This window comes from Monopterus albus, unplaced genomic scaffold (assembly GCF_001952655.1).
Source record: "Monopterus albus unplaced genomic scaffold, M_albus_1.0 scaffold79.1, whole genome shotgun sequence".
In the NCBI taxonomy this organism is placed as follows: domain Eukaryota; kingdom Metazoa; phylum Chordata; class Actinopteri; order Synbranchiformes; family Synbranchidae; genus Monopterus; species Monopterus albus.
The window spans coordinates 1,078,577-1,088,772 of NW_018127959.1; positions in this window are offsets into that span (position 1 = coordinate 1,078,577).

Sequence of the window (10,196 nt, forward strand, 5' to 3'; positions counted from 1 at the left end):
GAATGGGAAGCCTAACCAGTTTTCGACTTGATAAAAAGTACAGCCTCAGGCTTCATTCACCAATGTTTTCTTATTTTCTCTTACAAAACTTATAATTTAGAGCAAAATAATAAAACCCCAACATCAGAGTGTGGAAGACTGATTTCTATAGCCCATGTGAAAATCATGGTAAATCAATATGTATTCTGAATTGTCTTTGGACAGAGCTGTCAAATCTGAAGAGCTGTGTGCTTATTGTACAAATCCTGGAAGAAGAACTCAAATTTTTTACTTAAGTAAAAGTAACAGTTTCACACTATAAAAGGTCCTGCATTCAAAACCATGCTTAATTAGAAGGACAGTGTTTTGATGTCAATATACTTAAAGTACCTAAAGTAAAAGTACAGACAAGCAAGCCTTCCAGCATTATAAGACAGGAGTTATGGGGCTGTTCCCTGGAAGAATTAACTTACATTTTCATCCTTTTCCTCAAACAATAAGAGGAGTCTTGGACTTGAACACAAGGCAGCTACCACCTTCATCCATTACTGAAGTAGCATTCATCTTGCAGAGGGTATGGACAGTCTATGTGTATGTGCTTGTGTGCATCCAGGTGCATTGTGGGAACAGTCACTAATAAACATCCTCCCAAAGGAAACAGGTCAGGGTGACATTTATCTAAAGGGAATATTTTGTTCTTGAAATGTTCCCCATGCTTTTAATAATTCAACAGACAGCCTTTTCTTCTTTTTACTTTCGCTTGACATGTCAACATTTACCACCTCGGGGTTAAGTATCTGCTCGCCTTCACACTCCCTTCACACAACGGCTGAGGAGTCACACAATAAAGAGGATGTTATTTACAAGGCTGGGTATTTATTATCACTATATAAATTTTGTGTCTGCATGGGTTCATGCATGTGAAGAAACACATCCTTATCCTTGCATTTAACTAAAAAACCAAAAGAAAACTGTTTTAAAAATAGTTTTTTTCATATCCACAACTCTTATATGATGTCACATGGACTTGCAAGAGAGTCACCTCTCATCTGAGAAGTTCTGACTAGTCCCTGAATATTTCACCTCTGTGGTGACATCTCCACAGATACAGTATGTCAGACATCTTCAGTAATCTCTTGCAAGTCCAGGTGCACTTTTGGATATATCACAAATGGCTGGACGACTGAGAATTTTCACAGATAACATTGTTTTTCTCACCTTTGCTTCTGTGCAACTTGTTTGCTTTTTTGAGCTGTACATAAACTGTATAAAGATGGACAACACGACGCCTCCGAGAAGTGAAGCCACAACAAACTGATCACTCTCAGGTGGATGTTTGCAATATTTGATTTGTTGGGTTTTTCTCTATAATACTGTGAGATCTAGACCTTACTATGTAAAGTGCCTTGAGATGAATTTTGCTGTGATTTGGTCCTCGACAAATCAATTGAAAGTAACTGAATTTATATAATCCTGGCCCACCTCTAGTTGAGGCTGCACCTCTGGTTGCTACTTTGCAGAATCTGGCTGCAAAATGCATCACAAAAAGAAGATGGCCACCCCTGTATTGATGATATTTTGGTTTCACTTCTGCATAGTTTCAAGAAGTGCTAATTTTGTTGATTTTTATATACAGTCTATGGTCTGTCTCCTCTGGGCAACACAAGATGTTTTACCTGTGTACACCTCTAGGATATTACTGTCTACAAAACACAGACCATACATACATTGTACAACTGCACATTGAAAGACAGAGGATGCTTTACATTGTTCAAAAAAGATCAACTTATGACTTAAATATTTTTGAAAAGATGACCAGCAAGGCATAGACATCTATGGATGCAACTTTCCTGTCATATAAACTTTTATTGTCAGTGGTACACCACATAAGATCTGATATCACAGACATCATATAAAGGTCACAGAGTAAATCTCCAGCTCTATTCCTCCCCCATCTATTTCCCTGGAGATATGAGACCATGGTTTCAAAGTCATTTCGGAAGGTGTCACATTGAGCTTCAGCCTCACACACATATACACACGTAGATGTTTTTGCAGCTGATAAGCCACAGTGACCCAGGTGGGATTTGGGGAAAGAGCCCACCTGCCCCAGACCAGAGGACAAGATAGAGTGATCTGCCTCTCACTCTCATTTCCCCCAATGCTATGATGTGTGTGTGTGTGTGTGTGTGTGTGTGTGCTTGTGTTCTCGAGGGTAATCAGACTCTGTGTTCGAAAGGATATGGGCTCTCACAGGGTCATGTTAGGTATTTTTAGTCAGATAGATATTGGATAGATACTTTATGTATTAGAAATGTTTAGTGGAGATAGGATGTCTAGTTAGACTGTTAAATGCTTAGGCATGCTTATGAGTTTCTACAGGGTACATCTGGTCAAGGATAACTAGAGAAAAGTTGATGACTGTCAGCAGACAGGGTGTTTAATATTATTATTATGACGTGTAGAACTGTAGCCTTAGCCATAATATGTTCTTATGTTTAAGTCACAACATGTTACTAGAGGTCTGTGAGAATGTTTTTAGCTACACACCACTCAATCAACAGACACACACACACACATTGATTTGCTTCATGTTTTGACTACTGCTATGACCAGCTGCAAAGCTGGCAACAGAGACGTCTCGGTTGACGTTTCTGTGTAGTATGGGGCTAGCCCAACCGAGGGGATATAATGTATAGGCCTGGTGGGTTCAGGGTCTTTCATCTTACATCTGCCTGCGAGCAGTTTGGAGGTGCAAGATACCTGAGTGTGTAATGTTAATTTTACCTGTGATCCTTTGAATAAATCAGCACTGTTTTGAAGTTACTTGGACTGTCTCGTCACTCAGAGTTAGCAATGGTAACAAGAACCAAAGACCAACAGTCAGAAGGACCTACCTGATGACCACGTTTATCATGAGCTGAGAAGTTGAGATGAAAGGTCGTATGTAACCAACACAGATGTTGTTCAAAATCAATCTTAGAGTCAGCTGCCCCTGCAGACCAATACAAAGACTGATTGTTTGGTTTTGTTGTGCAGCTGTGTGTCCTTGCGTTTATGAGTGGTTTTATTTTTCCATGAGATTGATATCAGAAATCTTTTCCTGTGGCTGTGTAATGGGAAATGCAATGTGGGTCAAATGTTTACATTTCTGGTTCTAAGCTCCATTAAGGAAGCTATTTTTGTAAAAATAGAACACCCCTCCCAATAAGGGGTGGTGGACTAAGACACAACCTGTCATCCATCTACAATCCTGTTTTGAGACTAGGACAATAGGCGTCAGTCCACAGGGGAGGATTCAAAGACAGGAAACGACTCTCACCGATACTGGGATATAACAACTCAGTCATTAAGGGACATTGTTGGCCCTCAAAGGACTGAAACACCACCAAGGGGGATAAATATCTCCGGCTCAACACCAGTCAGTCAGAACCGATGAAGCCTCTTGGATGAGAGGTGAAATGTCTTCGACCTAGAAATCTAGTCCAGTTGATTTTTTCTAAGTTTTTTCAGTTTACTATGACCTGGTTGACTGAGAATCTGCACAGACAAATATCACTGAAGTTTTTGTGTTGGCTTAGATGCTGTCTGTCATTGTCTTTTTGCAATTCAGACATACTTTTGTTTTAAACCAGAAATGCACAGTAGCAGTGCTGTACAAGGAGACTCTTATTCAATCCTCATCTTGCTGTCAGATCTTTTGATATTGATGCTTCACGGTCATTTTTCTAAGTGACATGTATGCAGGTCTGATTTGAGCACCACATGTGTAGATCAACATCAAATCATGCAGTTTCCTCAAAAACTGCTCAGTTATAATATGTTCCTTCCAGTTTGACTTGGTCTGAAGCTTCTCTATAAATGCCCAACACATCTGAAACGTCCTCGTCTCCCCACTGACCCCTGTCACTGTTGTTGCAGTCCTCAGGGTTGTGAGAGGCTGACACTGAATGATGCCAATAGCCAGTATTCACATGCACAGAGGAGTGAGACATTGAAAAAAAAACATGGATTCCAGTCTGATCACTAGGACAGCAGCTGCAGCTGACAGGATTTTATAACCAGGAATTACGTCATGTAATTCCACCTGACTGTTACACTCAGTTTGCACACTCACATACAGCTTCCAATGTAGCATACGTTCTCATTATTATATATTTCTTTTCACTTGCTGTTTTTAAAGCACCTTTATATTGTTTATCTACTTTATATTAGACCTTATATTGCTTGGCATTCATTGTGGACAGCAAAGTAAGAATTTCATTGTGCAGGGAAACATGTTTCCTTACTGTGCTTATAACAACAAACACTTTGACTTTGACTTTGCATGGTAAGATGTCTGATGAATCAGGTCTAGGACCACATAGTGGCCTAGATCCATCCATCTATCCATCCATTATATATACCGCTTATTGCTGAATAGGATCGTGGGGGGCTGTAATGTGAACGTATCCTTACTGGACTACAGCTGAGTGGGAAAAACTCTACTCCAAGGTAAGAAGGTCAAAATGCAAAAGTGAAAAAATAAATAAAAAATAAGGTAGCAGTGTTTCATAAAACAAAAGTAAAATACTTGTAATTTATATGTACACAATGATTGAGAGAATTGTCACTTGTCATGTGCCATATACTGTAGCTTTAGCGTTTAATGCCCCTGAATCACAACCCCTGCAAGTGGGACATAATAAAAAGAGCAGTCGTTCTCCATTGAGTTTTTCATGTGCCATTTAGTGCGAGCAGAAGTGCCTGTTTTTCACAAGTCATAAAAAGTCATGAAAACCCTCCAGACTGCAGCACCATACTGAACTGTTGTCTGCCGGTCTGAGATCAGTGTTAGACTCCTGTCAGAGCTATTCAACCTGATGGCTCATCCATCAGTGGAAGCTAATGCTAACAGCAGGCAGGTCGCTGAGCCATCGTCCTCTAAAGAACAGAGAAGCCTGCACCTGGTCATTAAAGTGATAGATTTGCTCTCTCCACCTCTCTCTGCTTTATTTCTTTTTTTCATGCCCTCATCTGTCAATCTGTTGTCCTCAGTGGAGACTGACAGATTCCCTCTTTTTTCAGTTCCTCTTTTCCTCGTCGTCTTCCACAGCCCGCTACCCCACTGTTCCTTCTTGTGTTTATATGCTGCTCCCTTGTTTATGAGCGGGAGTAGAGACAGCCAATGACATCCCATCCTAATTATGTATCATCTCTTTGAAGGCATTTATCACATGTATAAGGAATGGGACTTATCTGTGGCCCCCTGGGAATCAAAGGTGACATCATTAGCCCACGTTCAGAGGCCCAGCCTGGGCAAGAAGGCGGAGGAGGTGAAGCGGGGTGTCTCTGAGAGGATAGAGTCATTACACTGGGCCTTCATTCATTATGAATGAGCTATAAGATTGTCTGTTCCAGGCTGTAATTCCAGCCACTCTTTGAAGTGAAAGAAAGGAGAGAGAGGGAAAACAGAGACAAAAGGAGCTTGAGAGACAACTGAGAGAAAAGAAAGGGAAGCAAAGAAATGGGTCCAGGAAATGAGGTATGAGCTACAGAGAGCAACACTTCCTACTTCTACACCCCTCTTCTTCTTCCAGCATTCTCTTTCTCTGTCTCCTTTGTGGAGCTTCTGGATTTGTGGTCCCCTGTTCTCTCCATCTTTTGTTAGCCATGCTAGCGGCATCGCTCTTGGATTGCACTGTTGATCTGTTGGTTGGATGGCTCATTACTTTGATACAAATGTTGGCTGGATTGTCAAAAAGTGTTGCGCAGATAGCAAGAGTAGTAAGAGTAGCAAGTTAGTCCCTTGTTGTTCTGGTGGTGGAAACAGACAAACAGATGCTTGAAGGTGCAAAAGGCAAAGGTTGAGCAATCTACTTAAAGAGGTCTGGGCTAGTTTCTCCCTTTTCACTGACACGTGGTGCGGTGGGTAGAGCAGTCGTCTCCCAACCAGAAAGTTGAAGGTTCGAATCTTGGTGCCTGCAGTCCACATGTCGAAGTGTCCTTGGGCAAGACACTGAAGCCCCAAGTTGCCCGTGATGGCGGCGTGTACGCACGCAGCGGCCTGGGGCCCTTGGCTCCAAATGAACTTTTGTTGTATGTGTCACAATGTTACAATAAAATAAAGCTATTTCTTCTGTGCCATAATGCTGTTAGCAGCCATTTATAATTATGGACATGGCTGATGTCAGAGTGGCTCTTCTCCAAAAGGGGAATTACTGTACATCTCTGAGAAGTGTTTGAAGTGGCTTATGATCATCTAGACCTTTTGTGGTGTGGTGCTACAGTAGATGTATTGTAAAAGCAGTTAATGCATTTTGACAACATATCTTTTGCACTTTTGCACCATTTTTATATACTGCATTTGTCATATCTCTCTCTTTTCCTCTCCTTTTGCCATCTGTACTGCCACTTTTCCTCTTCTCTTCATCTGTCATCATGTAAGGGAAAGCGAAGACACTATGAACAAATAGCCCAGGTCTTTTGAAAGCAGCACTAGCTGTGGATTATGGGCACATTTACTCACTTCAGGACTCTTTAGTGGGCAGCGTAAATAAGGGTGATGTACAGTAAATAAGACGAATAGGACAATCACAGGCTTTTCAGCAACTTAGGGAGAAAATACTGAATAGTAAGTTTACCTCTCATAAAACCTCCACAGTGGTCGCTCACAGTAATTTGTATTTCTCTGTGTGTGTGTGTGATAGCTTGAGCAAAGGACACTATTTTTATCATTGTATTGTCTTTTAGAGCACACACTGACAGTTTATCCTCTTCAATTACTTTAGCTGTGGTGCAGAGACACAAACTCTCATAACAAACCATTTCTCTCCACCAAGAGGGTAGTTACACACAAACAAAAAGCAGTGATAAACATTTGTGTTGTACATTTGTCATTTTAATGAGCAGCTGAAAGTGGAGAAGTTGTCACAGATAAGGGCACCATTACTGTTCATGGGTACAGAACACATACACTTAACACAGACTCGCACAGACCTGCACCAAATACAAAACAATGCACCTCATTATGGGAATATCTTTTGACCTAATGTGAATTTCAGCCCTTTTCATGTTGATAAATATGTTGCCAGGAAACGGTGAAAATGAGATTCGTTACATGAAACATATTTTTAAAAAAAGTTCTGCTTTTAAACTGTTGCAGAAAACATAATTAATAAAACCCCAAAATAATATCATTGTTCTACAGGTTCTTCTCTAAAGTTTTGGATGTTGTTATGCTGCTAATGTAATAATAACTTACTGAGCATACACATCTAAATTTATGTACCAGGCCTCCTCTCAGTTCAATTAACGTAACCACTAATAGGACTCAAAAAAGAAAGTTTCTTTCCTTCCATCACTCTCTCTTTCTTGTGTTTCCTCCCTTCATGGTTTTGGTTCTGCTGAGCCAGCTTTCCGGACGAGACTAGCATAGATAAAAAGAGGCAATCCCCATTAAGAGATGACAGCGTTTAAAGCCAAACAGACACAGGAGTACTCAGATCTATGTGCCTTAATGAAGTGATGCAGTGCTTTTGGCCTGAGCTTGCAATTATTCCCGTTCTCCTCTTCGCAGTCGCACTTTCATTGTATTTTCACGTGATGGTTTACTTTGCGTCTGCCTGTTAGCTACCATAACCCCTGACTTGTTCTCCCAAACAAACTCAAGCAATGTCCCCTCCTCTTCTCCCTCTACTCCTCCATGCCCCTCCTCCCCCATCTGTGAAACTACGTTGTGGCCATGACAGTGTGAAACAGTTGTAGCAGTCAGGTGGCACAGCAGTAATAACCAGGTTGAGAACTAATGTGTACAAAATATAGAGCCCGTGGCGGCCATGGTTTTTGGTGGCATTGCAGTGACACAATGTTAAATAAAGGGTTTTACACGTTAGCGATATGCATATATACTGTATGTCTCCATCTCTGACATGCCAAACCAATGTTAACCCTGGTTTTTGTCCCACTCTTTCTGTTACAAAACGCAGCCTCTTGGGTCAAACGGGTCCACTCCCATCCTGGGCTGTACCTGTACAGGGAGCCTCCACGGTCCATCTTTGAAATGAGCCATACTGGTTTGAAAGATATATCTCACAACTTCAGATCAGCGGGGACGTGGAAGAAGTGCTTCGGATTCCACCAAACCATTATTCAGTGCTTTTAGCCCCGAGAACGGTTCCTTGTAGCCTGCTGTTACCAGGAATCAAATTCTAGGGAAGAAACACTATGTTGTTTACAGGGATTAATTTTGAACAACAATACCAAACTCAGTCAATAGTACTTAGTACTGAAGCTGGGTGTTAAATGCATGGCCACATTTTGATTCACTGATCAGTTATTTTCTATGTGATTGCTACAGTTCAGTGTGTATATACATATAGTAAGTCTCAGTACATGAGCAGTTCATATCACAACCTAAAAGGCACTGAAAGCAAAGCAGAGCAACCAGGTGAGCAGAGGAGGGTTGGAGTATTGATTGCTTGATGACGAAAACCCTGATGAAGAACAAAGGAGTGAGTGCTAATGACAGTGAGATGAGCTGCAGGTGGGTGCGAGTGACTGGGAGCGCTGCAGCCAGGGAACAGATGTGGCCTGCAACACAGAATAAGCAGAACAAAATGCAGAAAAGAATAAACAGAACAGGATGCGACTGGGACACAATGACACTCTTACCCAGCTCTAGTTCTTGACTCAATTATTTTTTGTTGACCTAAAAGTGGTCAGAATGTATCAAGTCTGAACATACTGGAATCTGTAAAATAAGCAATCAGGAGGTTTATAGATTACCAAGCACATGATGGCAGTGTCCTCAATGGCAACTGTAGCCATGGCCTGATGATCTCAGAGGATGTGAAGAAATTAGTGTAGCTTTAACATGGAGTAACTCACTTAAGAATAATATTCACTAGACACTTTTTAAAGTGACAGCTTTTTAAATGCTTTACTTTCTGCCAATCCAAAGCCTTTGTTTAAAAGGATACAGTTCAAGAGCATCCTTCTCTCACACACACACACACACACACACACACACCAGATTTATTTATCACATCTCTGAAGTGAACGTGTAATTGGAAGGGCACGGGGGTGGTGATGCTCAATTAGCTTGGCTCGTGTGTGTATCAGGGTGAACTGAGTGACGAGCCAGTGTGACCAGATTTCATCAGCTGAGAGCGAAGTCATACAGAATCGGTGGCAGGCCTGGCCTCCCTACCCACCACCTGACTCCCACCTCATTAGTGAGCTCTAATCAGACACACATTTCCATGGCCTTCATTCTGCATGGGCAATGCACAGGAAGAGATCAAAACTTTTTTGTATACGAATGTAGTAGTATTTGCAACAGTGATCTTGGTCCGATGGCCCCATATTTGCAACCCCAGGTAAGAAACTTAGGAGTGTTAACCCAGTGGTCTTTTAGTTGAGATTATTAGGAAATGTTAAGAACTTTTTTTCATTCAGTGATTTTCATGCTGTCATTAGTTCAAGAATTGACTGCTGTAACGCTGTGTATGTTGGGATCTCTCAAGCATCCTTATCCTAGCTTCAGTTGGTCCACATTGCTCCTGCTCCTGTGTATTTTCTGGTCTGTGGCATACCACAGTTCCAAGCCCCTCTCATTGTGGCCTCACTCTATTGTCTTCTGCTCGTTACAGGATTAAATTCAAGCTGTTATTTGTTTTCAAAGCGCTGCTTGGTTTGTCACCCTTGTATATTTCAGAACTCACATTTCCACACACCAAAAACATCACTAGGGTTGTGCAGTCAGCTGTGTCTAGATGTACCCACTGTAGGTCCAGACAAACATGGTGGGGTCCAGGCTGTAGCAGTAAATTTCTTAGTTTATCAAGGAATCCTACAGGATAAGATCAGGGTGACTGTCCACCAGCTAAGGTTCAGTAGAGGTTGGCTGAAGCAGCAGGACAATGACCCTAAACAGAGTTCTCCAGCCATGTAATGTTTTATCTTGGGCACCTCCAGATTAGACTGGCACCCCTCATAAGTCGAAGCAGTCTGCAATTATTTCAGAATGCTAAAACCAGAGAGCCATCCATCCATCCATTTTCCTCCGCTTATCCGGGACCGGGTCACGGGGGCAGCAGTCTAAGCAAAGATGCCCAGACGTCCCTCTCTCCAGACACTTCCTCCAGCTCCTCCGGGGGAATGCCAAGGCGTTCCCAGGCCAGCCGAGAGACATAGTCCCTCCAGCGTGTCCTGGGTCTTCCCCGGGGCCTCCTCCC